The sequence below is a fragment of the Trachypithecus francoisi genome, unplaced genomic scaffold (genome assembly GCF_009764315.1).
Source record: "Trachypithecus francoisi isolate TF-2019V2 unplaced genomic scaffold, Tfra_2.0 Lachesis_group15, whole genome shotgun sequence".
NCBI classification, from domain to species: Eukaryota; Metazoa; Chordata; class Mammalia; order Primates; family Cercopithecidae; genus Trachypithecus; species Trachypithecus francoisi.
The window spans coordinates 72,205,983-72,232,896 of NW_022681460.1; the positions used below are offsets into that span (position 1 = coordinate 72,205,983).

A 26,914-nucleotide genomic window follows, 5' to 3' on the forward strand; every position below is an offset into this window, starting at 1 on the left:
AGTGAATAAGTATCATGAGATCTGATGGTTTTATTAGGGGTTTCCGCTTTTGTGTCTTTTTCACTCTGTCTGCCACCATCCACATATGATGTGACTTGCTCTTCTTGCATTCACCATGCCTCACCATTGCCTCACCATGATTGTGAGGTCTCCCCAGCCATGTGGAACTGTAAGTCCATTAAACCTCTCTCTTTTGTAAATTGCCCAGTCTCGGGTATGTCTTAATCAGCAGCATGAAAACAGACTGATACAGAGGGAAACACTATTCTTTGAATATCTAAACATTACAGGTTAAAACTAAAAAGTTCCTAATGAATAGTTCTAGTTTTCTTGCTGCTCCAAAGTTAATTAAAACAAACAAACAAACAAAAAAACCTTGTATTGTATCTTAAAGTGCATTGGGCAAGAACACGTTTAATATTGTCTTAGGGCTCATTCAAAGCAAAATTTGAAAGGTTGAAGAGTATTAATTGAAATGGTTTAATAACGATAAAAGTCTGAGGCTAGAAGAAATCACTTTTAAATGTCTCTTGCTTTGTCTTTGCTCTAAAGCAGAAAGCAGGTAGGAGTTATTCAAAGCATTTCTGGAGGAGACAGTCTCTACTTTTCTTTTTTTTTTTTTTTTTTTTTTTGAGACGGAGTCTTGCTCTGTCGCCCAGGCTGGAGTGCAGTGGCCGGCTCTCAGCTCACTGCAAGCTCCGCCTCCCGGGTTTACGCCATTCTCCTGCCTCAGCCTCCCGAGTAGCTGGGACTACAGGCGCCTGCCATCTCGCCCGGCTAGTTTTTGTATTTTTAGTAGAGACGGGGTTTCACCGTGTTAGCCAGGATGGTCTCGATCTCCTGACCTCGTGATCCGCCCGTCTCGGCCTCCCAAAGTGCTGGGATGTCTCTACTTTTCAATCACTCTACTCATTTGATGCCCTCTGACATAATTCACTTTTCAGTTTCCTCAATCAGAATTTTCTGCCAGTGTGTGAACAGAAAAAGGCAGTTTGATATGCACAGTTGATAAACAGCCAGTGGGCAGTTGGGATTTCACTTTTAGCAATATGCTTTCAGATGCTTTCTGTAGAAATGCATGGGAAATCAAAGCAGCCACTCCTGTGTAGGTTTCATACATTCTGCTCTACAGTAAACATTTATTAAGTATTTGTAAAATGCTAAATGCAGTATCAGCAATGTGCAGGTATTAACTCATTTATCTCTTATGAGGTATCATCATCATCCCCAGTCTACAGGTTTGAGACCTAATGAGTTTAAGCAGTTTGCCTAAAGTCACACAGTTATGGAGTTGAGATAGAAATCCCAAAAGTGTGACTTGAGGGTCCATCTGTAATCCACAAAGCTACACTAGCTTCTTTTTCCTAAACTCCCCACAAGTTTCTTTTAAAATTGTTAGTCTAATAGAAAATGTATTCCCTAATTGAGCTTTTCTATTAGGAACAATTATTAGCATCTAATTCTTAGATCTGGATTAACACATGGAAATATTGTCACCATTAGAATCACTACTTTCTTTCCCACACAAGTTTCTTCATATCAGAGTTTCCCCAACATTGCAACACTTCAGTGGTTACAGCCCTAAAAACAGGGAGTAAGTCACCACAACTTTCCAAAAATCCATAAAATTATTAACGCTGTGAAATAACGGAGCACAGATACTTGGAGACACAAAGTTTACAGTCGGGTGCATAGAAGCCACAACAGGAAAGGACAGTGGATGAGTTTTCTTTCCCTTCCTCCCTCCCCTCCTTCCTCCCTCCCTCCCTCCCTCCTTTCCTTCCTTTCTTTCTTTCTTTTGAGACAGTGTCTCCCTCTGTCACCCAGGCTGGAGTGCAATGATGTATCTTGGCTCACTGCAACCTCCGCCTTTCAGGTTCAAGCAATTCTCCTGCCTCAGCCTCCTCAGTAGTTGGGATTAGAGGTGTGCGCCACCATGCCCGGCTAATTTTTTTAATATTTTTAGTAGAGTTGGGGTTTCACTATATTGGCCAGGCTGTTCTCAAACTCCTGATCTTGTGATCTGCCTGCCTCAGCCTCCCAAAGTGCTAGAGATTACAGGTGTGAGCCACTGCGCCCAGCCAGTAGATGAGCTTTCTAAGGGATAAAGACAGGGGCACTCAAGGGTCAAGGCTCACGGCTCAAGTCATTTATGCAAGTTTTTCCACTTGTATCTCTATTAGTATTTACAAACCAAAACAGTTGTTGTAATCTTACATCTGATTTCCCTTTGGCCCTAGAATGTGAAGCAAAATTTTGCCTGGAAAATACAATGACAATCTATGTTTAAAAAATGATGGGGAATAGATTTTGAGTCCAGCTGGAAAATGTATATGCCTTTAAGTAATTCCTTTATATTTTGTAACTATTCCATGAAGTATCTTTTAAAGGGAGACATCCATGGAGTTTCCAGAATCATCAATGAACTTTTCTTTTCCAACTTATAACACCAGTTAAAGAAAAGTTCACAGAATTTTTGCATTCCTTTATCTATTCCCCTTTCTCGTCAACAGTGTCCTTTGAGCCACTTATTCTAGTCTCATTGCCTGGTTACTCCTGTTAAATTCTTTCAGAAAAAAATATTCTTATATATGGCTGATATCTTTTACACAAGGTACAGAAATATATGAGTTATCCAACATCATCAATTCATGAGGGTTTTCCATGTAAGTAACCTTTACTGTAACTGAAGTTTCTCCCTTCAAATGTCAAAGGCATCTACTTATCTTTGTTGGAAACCCTCTTCTAAAACGTATGGACACACTTCCTTGCTTTTTTAAAAAAGAGGGTATTGGACACAATTTATTGATGACTCAAATGGCCATTATTAACATCTTTGAATCATGTAGTGATACAGTTTTATTTGATTTAAAATGTTTCTCTTTCCTGGGAGTTAAAATAACAAACCCTTCCTCAGTTGTCTCCACTTACCACTGACAGTTGTCTCACTCCCTTTGCAGATTGTGGCAAGCAAAGAAATTTGAGAAGCAAACATTCAATAATAGTAAGCTTCTGCGTGGGTCTGCAGCACTCTAGAATCAGCACGCTCCGTAAAGCAAGGAAAGAAAAATGAATCTCAGTGACAGACTGTGTGCACCCCAAACCAGTCATTGTGCTGGAGAACTGATATAAAATCCACCACAATCCTCACAATAACTTTGGGAGGAGGGTAACATCATTTTCAATTTACTACTATCTGGGTCTCAGAAAAGTTAAGTTCGCCCAGTGAGTAAGACAGAAGGCTGGGATTTAAACTCACATCTGTCCAGGTCCTGAGTTCATGCCCTTTCCACTCAATCCTGCATTGAAGCTGTTGGGGGAGTTAGGGTGGGAGGTGCTAGCGTGGAGAGGTGCTAGGTTGGGAGGCGCTAGTGTTGTTAAGGAGCAATATTCTCTGCTCTGTTTCTTCCCTTCTCTGGCATCCCTCTCCACCTACTCCTGCAAAGGGGCATGGAGTTGCTTATCTAATTAGTGAATCTAAAAGAAGAACCTGTCTGCAATAGCCTGGCTGCTTCTTTCTTTTTCCTGAAAGTGAGTTTACCAGAGAAACTGTATTGTCTCTGCAGTACCCTTGGGTGGGGTGGGTGAAATCAGCTCTGGCCAGGGAGGGTAAATCCAGCTAATGCTGGCTTCAAGATCAGAAAGCACAGTCCCCCAGATGGAAGCCACATCTTCCAACCTTGTCTTTATCGTCACTAATGAGACCCTTTGGCCTCTGCCTGCTTTTCCTTTCTTATTTCTCCACGGGGGTGGAAGTCAGGCGGGTCAGTCAGCAGCTACATATTGTGTTCCTCCCTTAATCAACCCAACAACCATGTTAAGTAAAATCAAAGGAGGTGAGAGCAGAAAAAGACTAATGATGAACTTGCACAGTGCCTTCACTGTAAAGATGAGGAAAGAGAGGCTCGTTATATTAACACACAAATAATGATTAAAAGAGTGTTATTAAGGCCAGATGCGGTGGCTCATGCCTGTAATCCCAGCACTTTGGGAGGCCGAAGTGAGTGGATCATCTAAGTTCAGGAGTTCAAGATCAGCCTGGCCAAATGGTGAAACCCCATCTCTACTAAAAATATACAAATTAGCTGGGTGTGGTGGCATATGCCTGTAGTCCCAACTACTCAGGAGGCTGAGGCAGAAGAAAAAAAAAATGTTATTAGCAAAGTGGAAAAAACTCTTATGTAATTGCCATTTCCATTTATAGCAATACAATTCTAACATGTATAAAGCATTTTCATGAGAGTAGCACATACTGAGACTTCAACAAATGATAACTACTAATTTTACTGTATTATCATTATTATTATTGTTTGACACAGGGTCTCACTCTGTTGTCCAGGCTGGAGTACAGTGGCACAATCATGGCTCACTGCAGCCTCTGCCTCCTATGTTTAGCAATGCCTAAGCCTCCTGTGTAGCTGAAACTATAGGTGTATGTCACCATGCTCAGCTAATGTTTGGCATTGTTAGTAGAGACAGGGTTTCATTACACTGGCTAGGTTGGCCTCAAACTCTTGGCTTCAAGTGATCCACTCGGAAACTGCAAATCCGAGTAGCTGGGACTACGGGCTAATTGATATATTTTTTGTAGAGATGGGGTTTTGTCTGTTGCCCAGGCTGGTCTCCAACTCCTGAGCGCAAGTGATCCCCCTCCGCCTCAACCTCCCAAAGTGCTGTAATTACAGATGTGTGCCACTGTGCCTGGCCTAATTTTAGTATTGTAGTACCAGATAGTATCTGAACCATGAAAACAACCAAGATTATTTCCATGATGTGGTGAGCATCTGTTCTCATTCCACATTCTTGATCTAACCTCCTAGGTGGCCCCATTCTTTCCCCTTGAATTTGTACATACTCTTTGTGAAAGGTTGCAAAAAAATTTTTCTGGCCAGGCACAGGGGCTCATACCTGTAATCCTGGCTTGGGAGGCCAAGGTGTGTGGATCGCTTGCGCTCAGGAGTTCAAGACCAGCCTGGGTAACAGGGCAAAATCCAGCTCTACAAAAACACAAAAATTAGCTGGGTGTGGTGGTGCACACCTGCAGTCCCAGCTACTCAGGAGGCTAAGGCTGGAAGATCACTTGAACCTGGGACACAGAGGTTGCAATGAGCTGAGATCACACCACTGCAATCCAGCCTGGATGACAGCATGACCCTGTCTCAAAATAAAAATAAAATAAAAATAAAAATATTCTTATTACACAATCTTTGCAGCTTCTCTGATCAAGAGGTACAGACTATTTCTCAACTCCTTGAGTTTGAGGGTGGCTATGAGACTGAGATTTGCTTTGAGTATTGAGATATTAGCAAATATGATGCAAGCAGAGGTTTGAAAAGCACTTGTGCAAAAAGGCTTGCTATTGGGTACCTTAATTCCACTATATGACGAAGCCTGGGATAGCCTGCAGGAAGATGATGCCCAGCTGAGCAGTACTCGAGGCTGAGCACAGCCACCAGCTAACTCACCAAAAGATTGAAAATGAAGAAGCCGAGGAGAGCCCAACAGAAGACTGTTCAGCCAATCAACAGGAAAGTGAGAAATAATAAATCGTTGTGTTTGAAACCACCAAAATGGGTAGCAGTTTCTTATGCAGCATAAGCTAAATGACAGAAAAATTGGTACCTAGAAGTGGCATGCTGCCAGAAGAGAAACCTAAAACATTCCTCCTTGGCTTTGGCACCAGATAGCAGGCAAAAAGCAGTGATGTACCTGTTAAGGAAAACTGGAAAGATGGCATGCAGACTGTCAGAGGAGGGTGGCAGTGGTGAGGAAACTGTGAGAGCAGTTAGGGGAAAAGGCAGCCCGTATCACAGGCAGCCAAACACTTGACAACACTGTTGCCTATGGCAGCTCCAAAGGCTGAAAATGTCGGTATGAATTTTGCATCTCACTGCAAAGATCTCCAGACAATTGAAAGTGTTTGAGTGTGTCTATAACTACACAGAAGTTCTGCAAGATAGAGACAAACTAAAAATTGAATCATCTAGTTTGCAAGCATTATTCAGAGAAAACCTTTCTGGTTTCTCTCTATTTTCCTATCACATGATAGGAAAATAAAACCTTTTTATCTCTCCAGTTTCTTCAACTGGAAGAAACAATTCTAAGTAAGAAATGGCCTTAAAGACCTTGGTAAAATTGAATAAGGTGGCTCGAAGACCTTCTCAGCTAGACAAAGTGAGCTCTAAGACTCTAAGTGTGTTGTCTCAAACAATCTGATCCTCAGCCTGAAGTAGACAGAGGTCTAACATGAAAACAATTATGAAGATAGGTTTTAGGGGCATGGAGCCTAATTAGATTATTTGGAAATCTATAAAGTTTTTAAGAGAATTTTACTAACAAGCACACACACAACCTTGGCCTAAAAAATACAAAGACTTTTCAAAGGAAAAGAGGCCTCTAGGTCCCCAACTTTTTATGATCAGGATCTAGGCCAACAAAGCTATTTAGGAACAAAAATAAGCCATTTGTTGTGGGAAAAGAAGAGTTTCAGAGGGTAGAGCCAAGAGCAGTGGAGGACTATAAACCAGGAAACCACTTCTGAAAAGCAGAGCTGGGTCCTAATCAAGGAACATGGCCTAGTCCAGGAGCAGGGGCACCTGGTAACATGTGCTTGGACAGAATTGCTATGGACCAGTGATTGTCATATGAATCCTGTTAATGGCTTTTTTTTGTTTTTTAATGGGGTGTCTACTTTTGTTATCCTTTTCCTATCTCATCATTATATGTTGAATGTGTATGGGAAAGACAGCCTGTTCATTGTCTTGGGATCAAGAGGATCAGCATAAGAAGAGCTATCTCTGAGGAGTCTGAACTGTATCTAGATCTCATGCAGATCAGGCATGAGTCTCTAGACTTTGAGGCTAATACTATAATCTGATGAGACTTCGGGGAATCCTGGGATGGGAGTCAGCATATTTTTCTTGCAAGAGAAATGTGAATAATTTTGTCAGCAACAGACTATACTTGATTACAACAAATGGCAACAAATTCGTAGCAGCACCTCCCATCAAGAAGTGGTGTCAGTCTCTCTGCCCTTTGAATCAGTTTCTCTACCCTTGGCTATGAGATTTGCTTTGACCAAGAGGATGGGAGGAAACATGGAGCAAGCAGAGGCTTCAATAGCACTAGTACCTTGGGGCTTATCCACCCTGGGCACACCGAAACCATTATGTGAGAAAGCTCAGGTTAGCCTCCTGGAGGATGAAGACCGCACGGAGAGCTAGGCCAGCCCCCAGCTGACCCACCTCTACAGGTGCATGACTGAGTCCCGGGGAGATCCGTGGAAGAAGCACTAGTGCTTACTATCTGCCAGAGACTGTTGTGGAAGGTTTACATGGATTATCTCATTTAATCCTTGCATCTGTGAGAAACAGAAAATTGTTATTTGGGGGTGGCTTGTTATACTGACAAAGCTACCTGATACACCTCTCCTTGCGTTTCTCTATGCTCCTTAAGGTGTATTCTTCTTTAAAGAAGACTTGGAGGCTGTTGTGAATCATGAATAAATTATAATTTCTGGAAAGTAAATTGTCATGCATTTAAAACAAAAGTTTATTGCTATGATTTTAAAACACAAACATAAGCAACATGAACCAAATAGTTGTCCTTATGAAGTATGTCACCTATCCAATAATTGTGACTTAAGGTATATATTAATATCTTGATTTTAATTCAGTAGACCTTTGTGATATTCTACTCATATTGTATGCAAAAGTTAATGTAAAGCATACACATTTTTTAAAAGCACATGTTTCTTAACATGTCTGAAGACAGCGCTTCTTTTTTGTTTGTTTGTGTTTTGAAGACTGTGGTCATAATCATGGTGAGGAGAAAAAAAATATGCTAAAAAAAAGATTATCTCGCACACACACAGCTTCCACACAAAGACTCTGCAAAAGCTGTTCGATAATACAGTGTGCTAAATAGGAGTCCTTGAACAGCGGGGTCAGGAAAGTACAGAGATACTTGGCAGTTTTAACCTTGGCTGAGTTTCAGTCTAATAAGAGGTTTTGAGAACCTGAACAGCCAGTTTTTAAATGGAAGTGGATAGTTTGAAGTATATCACAAGTCTATCATTCAGCTCACCAAAATAAACAGTATGTAGGCACAGTGCAACTTCCCAAACACAACTCCACTGCCACATCTCAAAGTTTTCTTCATCATCAAAGACTGGACCAGAGATGTTTCCTGCTGCCATGCCAAAAACAGCAAAAATTAGTGGGATGTGAACTAGGTTTCTAAGGAATTTCAGAAGTTTATTATGGCCTTACTAACCCCCTTCAAAATGTTAACGGCTATCAGGATACTTCTTTTCAAAGCTGTAGGATCAGCTTAGAACTCCACATCTACTCAGGGACGTACAGGAGAGGGGCAAGTGTGTCTCCTGAATTATGTGGAGACATATCCACATCTCACCTCTGACGCTACCTGATCTTCTTGCCTGGGTTTCCTCACTGGTTTCAGGGTTCCCAGCAGTTAGGGCAATTCTCAACAGATGAGTGCAATTCTTAACTGATGAGTGCTTTTCAAGCCTCTGCTATGTTCTGTATTGTTGTAGGCCATCTTCTCTATACCTGGTCTTCCCCATGTATAAATAATTACCTCATAGGATAGTAGAGGGGGTTAAATGAGGTAAGCCATGTAAAGCTCTTAGACTAGCACTTGGCAGAGAGTGAGCACTCTGTATATGTTATCTATGGTCATGTATTCCTGTGATTTAAATTCCCTCAAATAACTAATGTAGAGTCAGTAACTATTTGTGTCAATGATGCATTTGTTAACTACACTACTAACAGTTTATTTTCTGTCTCATCTATGATCATAAGTGAACACTAATACCTGTGCATTACTCAATGATTTGAGGTTTGAAATACCTTTCTTCCAACTATTATATTGCAAAATATCTCTTTCTGATTATAAAAGCAACCCATTGTAAAATATAATAATAACAATAATACAGATTGAGCATTCCTCATCTGAAAATCTGAAATCTGAAATGCTCCAAAATCTAAAACTTTTTGAGCATTGGCCACAAGGGGACTATTCCACACTTGACCTCATGTGACAAGTCGCAGTCAAAACACAAGTAAGTACATAACACACAGTTTACTCAGTGTTCCCAAGGGAAGAAAGACCCTCCTATCCCCCTTCAGCTGCAGTATATCTTTTCTGCACATGCCCAGATACCCCTTCACAAGCGCACACACACACAAAGGGCAATAAAATGGCACATGTACAGCAGGCTGGATGCACCAACAGCAGATTCTCCACCATGCCCCCACATGGCACCAAGAACTTCATGTATTAATCACTATGACTCTTTGCTTATACTCTGCTCTGACATTTTTGAAAATGTCAAAAAGGCCTGTGGATACTTCTATGAGTAACAGTGATAAGAAAAAGGGGAAGCATTTATATTTATCTGTAGCAAAGAAAGTCAAGCTATTGGAGAAACCAGACAGAAAAATATGGTGTTAGAATGACCACCTTATATGACCTGAAGAAACAAAAAGATAGATTGTTGAAGTTCCATGCTGAAAATGATGAACAAAAGTTAATGTTAAAAAATAGTAAATATTCCATGCATGATGACTCGCACCTGTAATCTCAGAGTGTTGGGAGGCCAAGGCAGGAGGATCACTTGAGCCCAGGAGTTCAATACTAGCAACATAGTGAGACTATGGCTCTACGAAAAACAAAAAAAAAGCTAGGTGTGGTGGTGTGCGCCTGCAGTCCTAGCTACTCAGAAAGATGAGGTGGGAGTATCACTTGAGCCCAGGAGTTTGAGGCTGCCATGAGCTATGATTGTGCCACTGCACTCCAGTCTGGGTGACAGAGCAAGACCTCATTGGAAGGAAGGAAGGAAGGAAGGAAGGAAGGGGAAAGAAAAGAGAGAGAAAAAAAGAAGAGAGAAAGAGGGGGAGGGAGGAAAGCACTGTATAAAGCTAGAAATGAAGATCTTGATCATGTATTGAAAGGGTGGATCCATCAGCCTCACAGTGAACACATGCCACTTAATGGTATACTGATCATAAACATGCAAGATCTATCACAGTGAACTGAAAATTGAAAGAAACTGTAAATAATCAAAAGGCTGGTTGCAGAAATTTAAGAAAAGACACAGCATCAAATTTTCAAAGACGTGTGGTGATGAAGCATCTGCTGATCACAAAGCAGCAGAGAAATTCATTAATGAGTTTGCCAAGGTCATTGCTGATGAAAATTTGACGCCGAACAAGTTTACAATGCTGATAAAACCTCACCGTTTTGGTGTTATTGTCCCAGAAAGACACTGACTAGAGCTGATGAGACAGCCCCTACAGGAATTAAGGATTCCAAGGACAGAACAACTGTGCTGGGATGTACTAATGCAGCAGGCATGCATAGTGTAATCTGGCTGATAGGCAAAAGCTTGTGTCTTCGCTGTTTCCAAGGAGTGAATTTCTTACCAACCCATTATTATGCTAATAAAAAGGCTTGGATCACCAGGGGTATCTTTTATGATTAGTTTCATAAGCACTCGGTACCAGGAGCTTGTGTTCACTGCAGGGAAGTTAGACTGGATGACAACTGCAAGAATTTGTTATTCCTTCACATCTGTCCTGCTCATCCTCCAGTGGAAATTCTCATCAAAAATAATGTTTATGCCATGTACTTTTCCTAAAACGTGACTTCTCTACTTCATCCATGTGACAAGGCATCCTTAGATCAATGAGGAGTAAATAATGCTTTCTTGAACAGCATGCTAGCAGCAGTGAACAGAGGCATGAGTGTAGAAGATTTTCAAAAGGAGTTTAGCATGAGAGGATGCCATATATGCTGTTGCCAATGTTTAGAACACGTGACTAAAGACACAGTTGTGCATACCTGGCACAAGCTCCAGCGTGTAACTATGTTCAGTGATGATGATGAATAAGGTGGTGACTTTGAAGGAATTCCATATATCAGATGAGACAAAAAATGATGTATGACCTCCTTACATATGCAAAAAATATACCTTCAGAGTCAAGCAGTAAGCTGGAAGAAGATATCAATGAAGCTTTTTTAACATCAGCAAGGAGGCTACAGTTCTTCATTTATTGACTGATGATGAAATAGCTGAAATGGTTCTCAATGAAAATGACTGTGATAATACTGACAAGGAAGATACCATTAATACTGCAGAAAAAGTGCCTATAGATGACATAGTGGATATGTGAAGAGCTTATTGAAGGACTAGAGCAGCGTGCATGTATAACAGAACAAGAAATGATGTCAGTTTATAAAGTCAAAGAGACTTCCAAGACAAAAACCAATGTTAATGAGGCAAATGACTCTGGAGGAAACATTTTAAAAGGCCATCCAGCAGGATGCCTCCTCATCCTCAGAGGACCCACTCTCTGGTCCCTCAACTATTACTGATGTTTCTTCTCACCTAAAAAAAATACAGTGTACAATAACTTTTTAATCAAAATACATAATTGCACATGGAGACTGAAAGCCTGCCATTGTTGTTGCTGTTAACGTGGATGCAGGTATTTGGTGATGCTACTGGGCTTAGTTACCCTGAACACATTATTTTTTTCACTGTATTAATGGTATGTTATTTTTTTTTTTTTTACCATTAAGTACTTATGTGTGAATAAGTCTAAGAAAGCAACTGTAGTCAGGCGTGGTGGTTCACACCTGTAATCCTAACACTTTGGGAGGCTGAGGTGGGCAGGCTGTTTGAGTCAAGGAGTTCAAGACCAGCTGTGGACAACATGGTGAAACCCCACCCCTACAACAAAATACAATAATTAGCTGAGACCAGTGGTGTACACCTGTATTACCAGCTGCTTGGGAGGCTGAGATGGGAGGATCACCGGAGCCCAGGAGGTTGAGGCTTCAGTGAGCTGTGATCGTGCCACTGCACTCTAACCTGAGCAACAGAGCAAGCTCTTATCTCAAAAAAAGACAATAAAAAAGAAACGAAAATAAGAGAGAGAAATGATTGCTTATCAGTAGCATGTAAACTCAGAGTCAGGAATGATAGTGATACCAAGCAAGCACAGATGGTCCATGTGGGTGCCTGACATAGTCACCTTTGTTTTCTGATGGTTCGATGTACATAAACTTTGCGTCATGCACAAAATTATTAAAAACATTGTATGCAGTTATCTTCAGGCTATGTGGATAGGTATATATGAAACATACGTTTCTTTTTTTTATTATACTGTAAGTTCTAGGGTACATGTGTACAACATGTAGGTTTGTTACATATGTATACACGTGCCATGTTGGTGTGCTGCACCCATTAACTTGTCATTTACATTAGATATATCTCCTAATGCTATCCCTCCCTGCTCCCTCCACTCCACGATAGGCCCTGGTGTGTGATGTTCCCCACCCTGTGTCCAAGTGTTCTCAATGATGAAACATAAATTTCATGTTTAGATTTGGGTCTTATTCCCAAGATACCTCATGATGTATATGCAAATATTCCAAAATCCAAAAAAAATTGAAATCCAAAATACTTCTAGTCCCAAGCATTTCAGATAAGAGATACTCAACCTGTAATAATAAATCAAATAAGACAGAATTGTTAAACATGAAAAGTAAAAATTTTCCATCATCTAATACAACTATATATAATAACTCTATAAAATAACCAATGATAAAATATAATACATATTCTTCCAGATTCTTTTCAATACCAGAAGGTTGTGAACACTTAAGAGACAGTGTTCAGAAGAACCAATCCTGCTACTGTGAAATTTAGTTTGTTTGCCTGGAAAATCACAGGAGCTCTCTAGGATTTCTTCTTCCCAGGGGCATCCCTCAGAGGTGCAGGGCCACAGGGCAAGTCACACCGTACTTTCCATCAACAAAAGTTTTGTGCAGGTAAAGTCAGGTAAAAAGAAAGAAAGAGAGAGGTAGACAGAGAGGAAAGAAAGGAAGGAAAGAAAGGAAGGGAAGGGAAGGGAAGGGGCAAGGGAAAGGAAGGGAAGTGGGAAGGGAGATGGGGGTTCCATGCACGGTGGCTCATGGCTGTAATCCCAGCACTTTGGGAGGCCAAGACAGGTGGATCACTTGAGGTCAGGAGTTGGAGACCAACCTGGCCAACATGGTGAAACCCCGTCTCTACAAAAATTAGCTGGGCATGGTGGCACATGCCTGTAATCCCAGCTACTTGGGAGGCTGTGGCAGGAGAATCACTTGAACCTGGGGAGCCGAGGTTGCAGTGAACCAAGATCACACCACTGTACTCCATCCAGCCTGGGCAACAGAGTAAGACCACCTCAAAAAAAAAAGAAAAAAGAAAAAAGAAGAAAAGAAAAGAGAAAGAAAGGAAGACTGAGGGAAACTTGGAAAAGGAAATTTTAGAATACAAGAAAATCTTCACGTGTGCTTTCATGTTTAAGAATCTCAAGATGTTTACCCCAATTCCACACATTGCGAAAGAATCTTGAAGTGTCTAAGCCAGTCTGAGGACTGATATTCTTTAAGACTTAATGTTTATAAAATTAGCGGCTAGGTTTTCTTTTGGAAACAAGTTAACAATTTTAATGCATTACATATACATTGAACATCTCTTCCTCATAAGTGTCTCATAAAGGTAAGCTGTATTCCCCTCACCCCCACCACCAATTAATGTTTCATTGTTAGTGCTGGTAGGTTGTGTTTAGTTTTTTAGTTAGATTCAAGTAGTGAAAAGATCTTTTCTTCATCTAACAGATAGAAGCCTTAAAAGTACTATTTCCAAAAAATAAGCAAAGGGTAGATACTCCTACTGCTGCTAATATCATCTGAAAAGCAAATGCCATGTAAGAGAAAGAGTACTTGGCCTGGTAAGCGAGGGCTTATTCCCATTTCCATCTCTAGCTGCATAAAGTTGAGCAAGACATTTAACATCTCTGTCAGTTTCCTCATCTGTAAAATGGTAAGAACTCTACTTACCTCACAAGGGTTACCTTTTGGTTGTTAAGTAACGTAGGTTATGTACCTAAAAGCACTTCATAAACTTTAAAGTATTTTACAAACACAGTCTTAGGAATTATTACTTTGAACTACTGCCATCCATAATCAGTTAATTTATCAGTTAGCTTATTGAAGATACTATAAGTACTACTCCTTTGGAAGCATGTGCAGATCATATGATCTAAATGGTTCTATAAAACCAAAGAATGATCCTATTATTAGTTTTTATATTACTCCTATAACTCAAGTGACAGCATATTAATGCTCTATTCAGCCTAAACTTCAGGAAGACAGAAGTTAGGTGCTTTGTACTCATTATATAAAAGGGGCTAAGAAAACAAACTCACTTATTGTAAAGAAAATTTTTCTTCAAAGTGGATATATTGCATTGTACCTGTCAAAGAAGACAAATAACCAATACCCCCTTGCAAAACAAAACCAACTAAAAAGCAGTCGATCACATTTCTTATACATTTACCCCAAATGAAAACTGTTCCATGGCAACTGTGCTCTTTTAAGCTATATAGGCTGGGCACGGTGGCTCACACCTGTAATCGCAGCACTTTGGGAGGCCAAGGCAGGCAGATCACCTGAGGTCAGCAGTTCGAGACCAGCCTGGCCAACATGGTGAAACCTCATCTCTACCAAAAATAAAAAAAATTAGCCGGGCATAGTGGCATGTACCTATAATCCCAGCTACTTGGGATGCTGAGGCGGGAGAATCACTTGTACCCATGAGGCTGAGGTTATAGTGAGCCGAGATTGTGCCACTGCACTCCAGCCTAGGCAATAAGAGCAAAACTCTGTCTCAAAAAATAAAAAATAAAATAAAATAAAGTTATATAGACTCAACATCTATAGGTATTGAAAAAATCTTAAACATCTTTTAGTACTAACAGATTTTTAATTTTCCCTTATATGTGAGCTTCTAATTTGGATAAAAGGGATGTTGCATGTTTGCAGTGATACTGGTAATGTTTATCACGGGAATCAGTAGATATCTTTCTATACATCCAAAAGTGCAGAAAATTCCATAAAAAGTAATATAATTTGTTCTCTCATGAACAGACTATCAGTATCCGTGCAGAATAATTCCCAGAAATCATGAAATGCGTACAACTTTAAATACCGTAACTTTCACTTTTACTTACTGTTGAGTATTCTTTATCATTTGATTTTAACATAATATTAAAATACCTCAATTCTATTAGCTAAAATATACACAACAGCATAGAAACAATGGCATCCATTAGCTTTATTTTATTTTTATAAACCAAGTTGGGAAGCCTTTTAATGAGCTTTTAAGGAATATTCATAAAGTAGACTATGTGATTGATATTCTTATCCACATCTTTCAGGACACATGTCTGCACAGGCTACTCTGACAGGGACTTTCATGAATTTATTCAACAAGTATTTATTGAGTATTTATGTGCCAGGCATATGATGAGGTTAGCTTGGTGAACAAAAGATAGGTGGTCCCAGTACTTTTAAAATATATTTTCTAGATAAGAAAAAAAAAAAAAAAACTTAACATAAACCTTTTTATGAGAGAGAGAGAGAAAAGGTCTTGCTCTGTTACCCAGGCTTGAGTGCAGTGGCACAATCATAGCTTACTGCAGCCTCCACCCGCTGGGCTCAAACAATCCTCCCACCTCAGTCTCCTGAGTACTGGGACTACAAGCCATGCGCCACCACACCCAGCTAATTTTTAAACTTTGCGGCCAGGCGCAGTGGCTCATGCCTGTAATACCAGCACTTTGGGAGGCCAAGGAGGGTGGATCACCTGAGGTCAGTAGTTCAAGAGCAGCCCGGCCAACATGGAGAAACCCCGTCCCTACTAAAAAAAAAAATACAAAAATTAGCCAGGCATGGTGGCAAGTGCCTGTAATCTCAGCTGCTCGGGAGGCAGAGGCAGGGAGAATCGCCTGAACCCAGGAAGCGGAGGTTCAAGTGAGCCAAGATTGTGCCACTGTACTGCAGCCTGGATGACAGAGTAAGACTCCATCTCAAAAAACAAAAATTAAAAAAAATTTTGTAAATAAAATATTTTGTAGAGATGGGGTCTCGCCATAGGCTAAGTTTTAAAATTTTTGTAGAGATGTGGTCACACTACGTTGCCTAAGATAGTCTCAAACTCATGGGCTCAAGCAATCCTCCTGCCTTGGCCTCCCAAAGTGCTGGAATTACAGGCATAAACCATGATGCCTAGCCCATAAAGCATTTTTAAAGAAATAAATTAAAATGTTACAAATTTGAAAGACTGATGAGACGTTTTAAATATAGACACAGTTGAAACCAAAGTTTTATATGTATTTACAACGAATTTATTAACTTCAATCACTGGTATCAACTATGACACAAAGAATAGCTTAGTGGTTAAGTAAGGATGCAGAATCGAATAAGCCTGCATGGGACTCCTAGCACTGAGCAAACTAGAATAAGACAATGAACCTCAAAAAGTATTTACACATGGTGAATGAGTTCTCAACAAATGCAGGTATTTTCTTAGATAATACTTATGTTGTCACTCATGTTGGTAAACATACACACTTTCTATGAATATCAACCAGAAAATGTATAAATAATAGTCAAGTAATTTTTTACTTACTGCTCTTAACCTGTCTTGGCCTACAGAAACTCCACCATGGCATGCCACCTTATCCTGCCTTCCTTCTGGAGATGTTCTCCAACCAGAGATGTCCCTCAACCTTTCCCATCCCCTATCCAAATTCAAATTTGTCCATCAGAACATCCCATGCCTATAATCCATCCTCTACGTTTTAAGGCAGTAAACAACTGTTCTGATGAATATATCTGCTTGTAAGTGCTAATAGCTTAATATACTCCTCCATCCAGAAAACATATTTGCATTTTTGAAGATGCCTTCTATATTCTGGATAAAACAGCAAATTGAACATTACTTTTGCTCCCTTCCAAAACCCCACTAAAGAAACTTTCTAAAGGCATAAGCCAACTAGGATAAACAAGAGAGAAGAAAGCAGCAACACAATTTTGGAAATTATGAAGCAAACAGAAAAACGAAAGTTGGTCTAGCAGATTTAAGAAAGTTAAATCCTCAGTGAACAATGGAGAAGTACAAGAAGCAACTAAAGTTACACCATCAAATAAACTCCTAAAGACTCAGAACTCATAATAAAAGTCCGAGTACCTATGGAAAAGGGCGTGATGGTGGGGTAGTAACAAGTTGGGTTTGGATAGAAGCTTTTTAAAGAAGTGGGAGTGCCCTCCATCCTCTGTTCCACCTGGGCAGAAGAACAGACAGATGACAGATTAGACTCTGAAGAGGGTAAAAGAGAATCTAGACTGCGGTAGAGGTACCCAACTGAAAAGAGGAGGATTCAGTGAATATTTTTACATGGAATGTTGAATCTTCAAACCCTCCTCCTTCACCTACTTTCCACCTACTGACCTATATCTTACAGGCAGAAAAATAGAAGATCCTTTTCTATAAAGGGGAAAGAAAGAAAAAAGAGGTGAAAAAATAAGAGTAAAGATAAGGAGCTTAGAGGTCCAGTCCTTTACATTCAAATTCCAAATAATAGGAATTTCAGAGAGAAAACATCCTATTAATAAAAATATTTATTGTGTTTATGCTGCTGTTAACAGTGGTGGGTACAGGTATCTAGATGTCAGCAGAAAGGCAAACTATCCATAGCACTTGAAGTTGCAGCAAAAGGCAGTTAATAACTTCAGAAATTTTCTTAAGCCACCGGGTGCGGTGGCTCATGCCTGTAATCCCAGAACTTTGGGAGGCTGAGGTGGGTGGATCACCTGAGGTCGGGAGTTTGAGACCAGCCTGACCAACATGGTAGAACCTCGTCTCTACTAAAAATACAAAAATTAGCTGGGCATGGTGGCAGGCGCCTGTAATCCCAGCTACTAGGGAGGCTGAGGCACGAGAATTGCTTGCACCCAGGAGGTGGGGGTTGCAGTGAGCTGAGATCATGTCACTGCATTCCAGCCTGGGCAACAGAGTGAGACTTTGTCTCAAAGGAAAAAAAAATAAATTTTCCAATTAAACAATACCAAAAATATGCTGACTAAACAGGATTTTCCTCCACTAACTGTTAATCTTTTCAGATGAAGTGACACTATTATAACTTTGATTCCTTAAGGAATATGTTTCATCCTCTAACGAGTTTACTTCCAAAAAGAGAAAATACTCCATTTTACCATCATCGCTTCTTATTTAAAAATTCAAATTCTTAATGAAAATATAAAAATGGAGCTCATTTGCAGTTAATAAAGTATTCAACTGGATTCACAGTGGTTAAAATCACTACCTACACTTCAGCAATGAACCAAGTTCAACCTATACAAAATAAAAAGTACAAGAACAAATGTCTAGAATTATTTCCTTACCATTCATATGCTCCTTCATATAATATTTATGGTAAAAGCAAGACAAAAAATGAGAACATGAATCAAGTTATACTTGAGATAAACCAAGGAATATGCCAAAGGAGGTGAGGAAAGATATGAAAATACATGGCAAATGGTCATCACAGGACCTCACACATCCATTCACGTGAAGTCACACTACAAGCCTGAGTTAAATTTTCACTAGCACTATACTTTTTAGTTCCTTTTTTTTTTTTTTTTGGTGTCAGTGTGGTCAAGATGCTGAATGGTATGTATATGTTTATCCACTTAAAGGGGACACAGCGGAGCATTACATAACTCCACCTACATCTAGAAGTGCTGCTTTATGGTGAATTAATTCCTCCCTCCCTGCAATCAGCCAATGGTTGGTATTCTTAGTACTTAACGTAGAGGTTCACAGGTTAAATATGCATATGTTAGCACTTGGCCTATTTGCTTTGTGATGTCAGGTTAAACAAGAAATAGGTTCTCACTAGAGAACCAATCTGGTTACTTTTTCAACCTAAGATTTGCCTGCTAACTTATATATTAAACTTAAGGTCCTTTATCTATTTAATATAATAAATGTAAATAAATTGCAGCAGAAGAGCTGCAAAGGTTCAAAAGTTAAAAATCAGGAAGTCTCAATCCTTACCCTAAGCTTACAATTTATGGGAAGAAATAAGCAGGTACAAAAATAATTTTTAAAAAGGCCAGGCACAGTGGCTCACTCCTGTAATCCCAGCACTTTGGAAGGCTGAGGCAGGCGGTTCACCTGACATCAGGAGTTTGAGACCAGCCTCGCCAAATATAGTGAAACCCCATCTCTACTAAAAAAAATACAAAAATTAGCTGGGTGTGGTGGTGCACACCTGTAGTCCTAGCTACTTGGGAAACTGAGGCAGGAGAATCACTTGAACCCGGGAGGCGGAGGTTACAGTGAGCAGAGATCGTGCCATTACATTCCAGCCTGGGTGACAGAGCAAGACTCTGTCTCTCAAAAATCATATTTTTTTTTAAAAAACAAGAACAGGCCAGAAAAGGAGAAAAAGGACCAGCATGAGCCACCAAGCTGGGTGGAGGCTGAAAATTGCAAAACTGGGGTTGTGGCCTCTTCACCCAGGGCTTCAAAAGTGACCTGGAAAGATAAGAAACCTCAGTGGATATGGACTTCTGGGGCAATGCACTTCACCTACGGTCTCCAACAAGACCCAAAAGCAAACCTGTCAAGCACGCTCCTAGGCCGTAGTAATTAGATCCTTGAGAGTAATTTTTAAAAGGCTGTGATGTAAGTTCACGATTTTCAGAGCTTTACATTTATTTTCTTCCACTGTATATTACATATTAAAATATTAACAAAGTACCTTCTAGCAATGGTGCATTGAATGAGACACACAGAAACTTCCCTCTCTGTTCCTTGTTCCCTATTTTACCTCATTAAATGAAAGTGCTGTTTTCTCATACGCTCTTTTTTCACATACGGGACACACACACACACACACACACACTTGTTCAATTTTGAACTAGCTCAACCAAAAGATCTTCCTCTGTTAAAAAGTAGTCTCTTATAACCAAAGACAACCCCGTAACTTCTATTTTGATATAAATTATATTTCAGGAAAATGAAACACTTCCTCTGACCTTAGACGAGGCTGGGTTTCCAGCTCTATAATTTCACTTCTCTTTTTCTGGTACTCACCATATTTTATTGCTAGTTGTTTAATAATATATTCAGTTGTTACTTATCTTCTCTGCTTGCCCATAAGCTTCATGGGGCCAGGAGCTGTACCTGTTGTATCTGCACCATGTACCCCAGAGCACCTGGCATACAGAAAAGCCTCAATAAGGCGGAGCTTGCAGTGAGCTGAGATCCGGCCGCTGCACTCCAGCCTGGGCGACAGAGCCAGACTCCGTCTCAAAAAAAAAAAAAAAAAAAGAAAAGCCTCAATAAATAGTTGTTGAATAGATATGCTCACCAGAACCGTTATTTTTTTCCCTCATTTTTGATGCAGCTAGGTCTCTCGTACACGAAAATGAAAAAGACTGTTCTTGCTCTTATAGGCTGTTAGAGAGAATAATGATAATAAATACCATAATAGAGGGATCTATGGGAATACTTTTAGAAGTCAGTCTGGCCAAAGGGGAGGGAAGGTGGTCTGAGCTTACCCTAAAAGGTTTAAAAAGAGTTAGCTTGGTAGGGAGAAGGGGAAGGGACCCAGGCACAGACAACTTCGGCAAAGGCACGAAGCATGGGATGTGGAGGAACCACAGCAATTTGGTGTTTCAGGAGTAAAAACTGGTAAGCTTAAAAGTGCTTTTCCCTTTGAAGAAAAAATCATTGCCAAGGTCAGTGAATCAGATAATATACTATCCCACATTTATGAATGTTTAACATTCTCCTGTAAGTTATCTCTGATCCTATTAGATAGTTATTAAAGTTTTAAGACAGCACCTCAAAGCTTCCTCTGGCATAAGATTTCCTGAAACCTTCTTTATTCTCCTAGAAAGTTTACTGATTCCTCTAAGTTCACTGATGCCCGTCCCCCATCTGCAACTATTCAAAAAATTTGGCATCTCTCACTCTGCTATCTAAGATAGTATAAGGCCAAGCCAGGGACACCTCTCTCCCTCTTGCAATCTTGGTCAGAAGCCAGCAAAGGAATTTGGGCTGTGCTGTCTGTTGGCCACATCAAGAATTTAAATGAAAAACAAGGAATGACTCTCACTATACCAGGCCTGCTGGGACTAAGGCTCCGGTGCTCCTCTGCTGTCTCATGGTTCCCATGACTTCTGGATAATCTGAAAAAATCTCAATAGAATTGGTCACCATGAAAGGCCTAAGAGTTTAGGGTGAAGGTTCTCAAACTATAGCATGTATCAAAATCATCTGGGGAAAATGTGTTGAAAATGTCAGTTCATGAGTTCCACCCCTAGATTCTATTCCAGTGGATCTAGAATGGGACCTTGGACTTTTATTTCTCTTTTCTTTTTTTCCTTTTACCCCTGTTTTTTTGTACTGAAATATCCTTGGTAATTCTGAAGGTTATAATCTACAGACTACATACTGAGATTGTGAGATTCTGAGGTTATAATCTACAGACGACACACTGGACTGGTTTGAGGACTTTCAAGGGCTTGAAAGAGAGTGGGGGGGGAATCCAAATATCACAAAATTGTTTAACATTTGACAATGTTAAAGCCTAGCATTACAGCAAGGACTGGTGTATGCCATACTTTTGTTCTGGGTCTGGACAGCCACAGTTGTTTGTTACTTGGACGCCAGAGTTTAGCCTTCTTTGTTAAACACCACTACTGCCCTCGCCACGGTCTACTCTCCCTGGCTCTCCTGCTCCTAATCTTCTTGGGATTAAGACTACTTTGTCTTGCTCTCTGGTCGGTTACTCTAAAATCCTTAAGGGACTTGGACAAAAATGACAACTTTCTGGGCTCCACTTTGCACGGTGATGGTCTGGGTCATCAGACACAAGCAAGGCCGTTGCAGAGGAGGATGCTCTCTTGGCTACAAATGTAGTAAATGATGTGGTATCCAGATCCCCTTCCGGACCAAGATCCTCAGTCCCCCAGTTACTAGGAAGGTTGGCTGCTGAAGGCTCCCAGTTTCAGAAATTGCCCTGGACTGAAGGCAGCTGCTTCCTGCATCCAATGATTAGTTGATGTGGGTACGAATGCTGAGCCTCTTGCCTCAGGAGGCAGAACAATTCTGAACAACAATCTCAGCTTCCACATTCCTCACTGTTGAGGCCGCTGTTGTGCATGCCCCACAGTTCAGTTTCTCCCCCTGTGCAATCCCGCTTCCCTCTCTCCTACTGTGTGCTGTCCCCAGAGCACTTCCCAATAAAAACCTCCCGTATGGAAATCTTGAGTCTCGAGGTCTATTTCCTGGCAACTTGACCTGAGACGCTGAACTTGCGCCTTTCAGTCAAGTCCTGACAGCATAATGTAGCAGGACTCGGCACTTAACTTCTTGGGCAATCTTGGGTGGTCGCTTAATCTCTCCAAGTGTTTCCCACCTTATCTATAAAATGTGGATAATGGCAACATCAACAACGAATTCTTATTTTTCCATTCTTTCTGGCTGTTATGAGAATTAACAGAAATAATATATATGGCAGTACTTCATAAACAATAAACAGCTAAATAATATTATCAACTGAACATCATTATATGTTGGTTTAGCATGAAGTAGTCAAGGAAAAGGGGAGGAGGAGGTGAGAAATGTTGTACTATTACAGAATTTAGCTAATATACTATGTCCTACTTACCTCAAATCAACAGATTTGGGTCACTAATCAACATAACGAAGTACATAATAGAAAATTAGAAATACAACCATGAAAAGAGATGCACATTGCTGCAATCCTGAAACTGAAACCGAAGACAGAACTATTTGCTTACTGTTTCCATAGGAAGATAAAAACAGAGCTATGTCACTACTCTGAAAAGCTGAAAGTGACCTGATTACACAATAAGTTCTGCAAGGAGTAATGGAATATCTCTTTGCATCCCTGAACAGGGAACAAGTAAAACAAGTACACAAAATGGGAAATACTTTTCTAGAAGACTTAGTATTTTCTGGATTATTTTGACGTCCTATCCACTGGAAAGAAGGAAATGAGGCCGGGCATGGTGGCTCATGCCTATAATCCCAGCACTCAGGGAGGCCGAGGCAGGTGGGTTGCCTGAGGTGGAGAGTCGGAGACCAGCCTGACCAACATGGAGAAACCCCATCTCTACTAAAAATACAAAATTAGCCACCCGTGATGGTGCATCCCTGTAATCCCAGCTACTCAGGAGGCTGAGGCAGGAGAATTGCTTGAACCAGGGAGGCGGAGGTTGTGGTGAGCGGAGATTGTACCATTGCACTCCAACCTAGGCAATAAGAGTGAAAACTCTGAGGAAAGAAAGACAGAAAGACAGACAGAAAGAGAAGGAAGGGAAGGGAAGGGAAGAAAGAGAGAGAGAAAGAAAGGAAGGAAGGAAGGAAGAAAGGAAGGAAGAAAGAAAGAAAGAAAGAAAGAAAGAAAGAAAGAAAGAAAGATTGATTAAATTTTAAAACACATTTAATTAGCTCAAGAAGGGCAACTGAAAATTACCAATTCTAAAACTACATCACTCTAAAAATTACCAAATTATGGAGCCTTACAAAGAAGTTGAATGAAATACATAGATAATGCCTGGTATCCGTAAACTCAGAAGGAGTGCCAAGAAATGGCTTACTCTGACAGATGGTTTCATTATTAGTAAAAGTCACAGAATGGTTATTAGAACTGGGAGGAGTCTTAGAGGTGGCTTAACAGAGCCCCCAACTCTAGCTATTCTCTTCTCTCAGGGAAACCACAGTTGAATTGAACAGCCAAGACAAACCCACATGAAATATTAACCAAAACCCCTCCCTTTCTTGTGATCTGAGCACTGAATGAATTATAGGCAGGCACATAAAAGCTCAGACCAAGGGGCAGACATGTGGGCTCTATTATCCTGCAAGGCTTCATGTCACTCACATTTCATGGGCAACTATAAATATGCTGATTTCCCAATCAATCTGAAGAAATGCTGAACAAAACATTCAATTCATGTGATTCATGTGTGGAGAACATATTTTAAAACTTCAAGTTTTAGATATGTCAACGTTCTCCCCTGCCCCTGCTGCTGCCCCCAGGCTCAAGCGATCCTCCTACCTCAGCCTCCCAAAGTGGACATTTGAACATTTTAAAGCTTCAATAAGCTTTAAAATGTTCAAATGTGAGTTTGCTGATTCAGTTTGGGTACAACATTAACTGGGCGTTTTAAACCTTACGTGGTCCAAAGTAGAGGTCTTTGAGGAAAAGATAACCAAGGCAGCTTTGTGGACACAATGGTTTAAGCTCTAGGAACCTTCAGACAGTCTCCATTAAAATGTAAATTCCCAGAAGAAAAGGTCTGATTGTTCCAGTTTCTTCCTAGATCAATTGTTAGTCCCTGATTGCTGAACAAAAATCAGGATATTAATCCAAGTCAGGGTAGGTTGAATCATCAAACAATGAGAACAGTTAAGTGTTGGGATCATTTTTTTGGGAGGCAGGGGGCGGGTGGACAGGGTTGTTGGTCAAAATACTGCTGTTCAGACTAAATAATGCACCCAGGTGCCCCAAATAGAAAGCAAGTTCTGAATGCAAGATACTTTAATTATTTTGCCAAGCCAAAATCAAGAGGACAGGAGACACAGCAGGCCCAGCCTCACTTAATAAGATTCTGGAAGTTAGAGGCAGGTAAGGCACCTGCTTCAAGGTAAAATTAGAACAAAATTGGATTCGGAAGGCAGATCACAAGTCAGGAATGTAAGATCTGGAGTTGTTTTGTACCTGTCTGCATTTGTTAGTGGTTCTTCCACCATTTGACCCTGTTCTGTAGATTAATACCTCCCTTGCTAGCCTTTCTGCTTCCCTATGGAAGATCTTAGCAACAAAACATTGAGTGCATCTGAGAAATATGCAAAGTTGAGCATTCAGTGTTTAGGATGGGTAGTAACCAAGGCAGCTCTGGAGACGCAATGACTGAAGCACTTGGAACCTTCAGACACTGTGAGTCTCCATTAAGACGTTTCAATTCCCAGGATAAAAATGTCTGATTATTCCAGGTTTCTTCCTAGATGAATCAGGTATTTCTTGGAGTGAAGGTTGGGGGTGGGATGTCATGTAGCACAGTAGGGACACTGAGGGCCCATCTTATGCATCAAGGCCATTCTTGGGATAAGGAAGAATTATTAGGGGCAGGAAAGTGACTTCAACCTGAGCTTACCACAAAGTCCAAATCCTCATTGATTCATCCATCAAAATAGCACATCACAGCAGAGTGCTTCAGAATGCAAGCTATGGAACCAAGTGCTTGGGATCCATTTCTGGCTCTGTCAGTTACTAACACTGCACTTTCTTCACCAGTCAAAGAAGTTAATTTGAGTACCTATCTCACAGGATTGTACTGAGGAGTAAAAGGCTTAATGCGCATAGTGAGCCTAGGATAGTGTGTGGTCTATAATAAGCACTCAATAAATTTTAGCTATTACTGGCATTCATTTGAAAAATCCTAATGAGCACTGATTATGTGCCAAGTACTGTGCGAGCTTCTCACCACCCTTTAGCCCAAACCTATTATTCCACTGAGTAGGATATTCTTATCCTAGTCATTCATTAGAAATGTGGGAGTCATCTTAACTTCTCCCACCTCCTCATTGCCCACTTCCAAATATACACCCGACTGGGTTCCACCTATTAAACCTCTACCAGCCCCTTCCCTCTTGTCCCGTCTGCACTGTCACTGCTCGATTCAGGCCTTCTTTAATGTCCCATCTGCAATATGACAACAGTTTCCAAGGTGTCTCCCTAAAGTCAATGTCACTGTCATCTAATCTAAGATTTTTAAAATTCCAATTTTTGTTATTATTTTTTAAATACATACCTGACAATATCATTCACTTGTTCAAAGGGATCAGTACTATAAACCCTCATGGGGTCTTTGTGATCTGGCCCTTCCTGTCTTCCCAGCCCTCGCTCTGTGCTGTCACTAAACAGGCTGGAGTTTCCTGAATGTCCAGTGCTGTTTCACTTCTCTATGGGTGCTGTTCCTTCTGCTGGGTCACCGAGCCTTCCACTTGCCTGCCAATTCATCCTCCTACATGAAGGTTCATTATTTCATCAATAAACACTTCCCAACACTTCTCATGAGACGAGCCTGGGACGAGTTCAGGGAGTACAATGCTGAATGACACACTCAACCCTTTCTTTGTCATAGAAAAAGTAACTTTAGGGCTCTCAAAGGAGGAATAAAGTTTGGAAATTAAGGTAAAGTTGTCTGAAATTTAGCAGTGTTGCCTTTATTAGTTGGATATCTTAGCAAACTGGGGAAACTTGCAAACCTTGATACTTGGGCATCAAGTTCAAAATCGTCTCAGCAGATTTCAATTGCAACACTAAACCGTGATATGGTAGATTTATTCATTTTGGCTCACAAGGCTATAATGTGCTAAAACACATTGATTTGAACTACAAAAACAATGATCAAAAACTTTCTTCAATATAGTGTTACAAATTTATAAAGTATTAGGCGGGGCATAGTGGCTCACATCTGTAATCCCAGCACTTTGGAAGGCCAAGGCAAGCAGATCACCCGAGGTCAGCAGTTCGAGACCAGCCTGGCCAACAGGGCCAAACTTGTCCCTACTAAAAATACAAAAATCAGCTGGGTGTTGTGGTGGGTGCCTGTAGTCCCAGCTACTTGGAAGGCTGAAACACGAGAATTGCTTGAACGCAGGAGGAGGAGGTTGCAGTGAGCCAAGATTGCACCACTACACTCCCGTCTGGGGCAAGAGAGTAAGACTCTGTCTCAAAAAAACAAAACAAAACAACCTATTAATTAGTCATACCATTTCCTAAAAGTCACGCTGCTAACTAAAGGTAACTACAATGATCTAGGGATGGTAATCTGCTGAGTTTACTCTTTAAATACACTGGAACCCAGCAGACTGAGTTATATTGGGACAGAAACTTCACTCTGGGTATAGATTTACCCTAGCACCTTGTCGGCAGGATCCTAT

The 26,914-nt window shown here is 40.6% G+C and overlaps 1 protein-coding gene across 3 annotated transcripts in view; it reads right to left on the reverse strand.

Moving 5' to 3' along the window:
- Positions 1-26,914, reverse strand: part of STX11 (syntaxin 11) — a 50,286-nt gene that overhangs the window by 11,191 nt on the left and 12,181 nt on the right. The gene's annotated exons all lie outside the window — the stretch shown is intronic.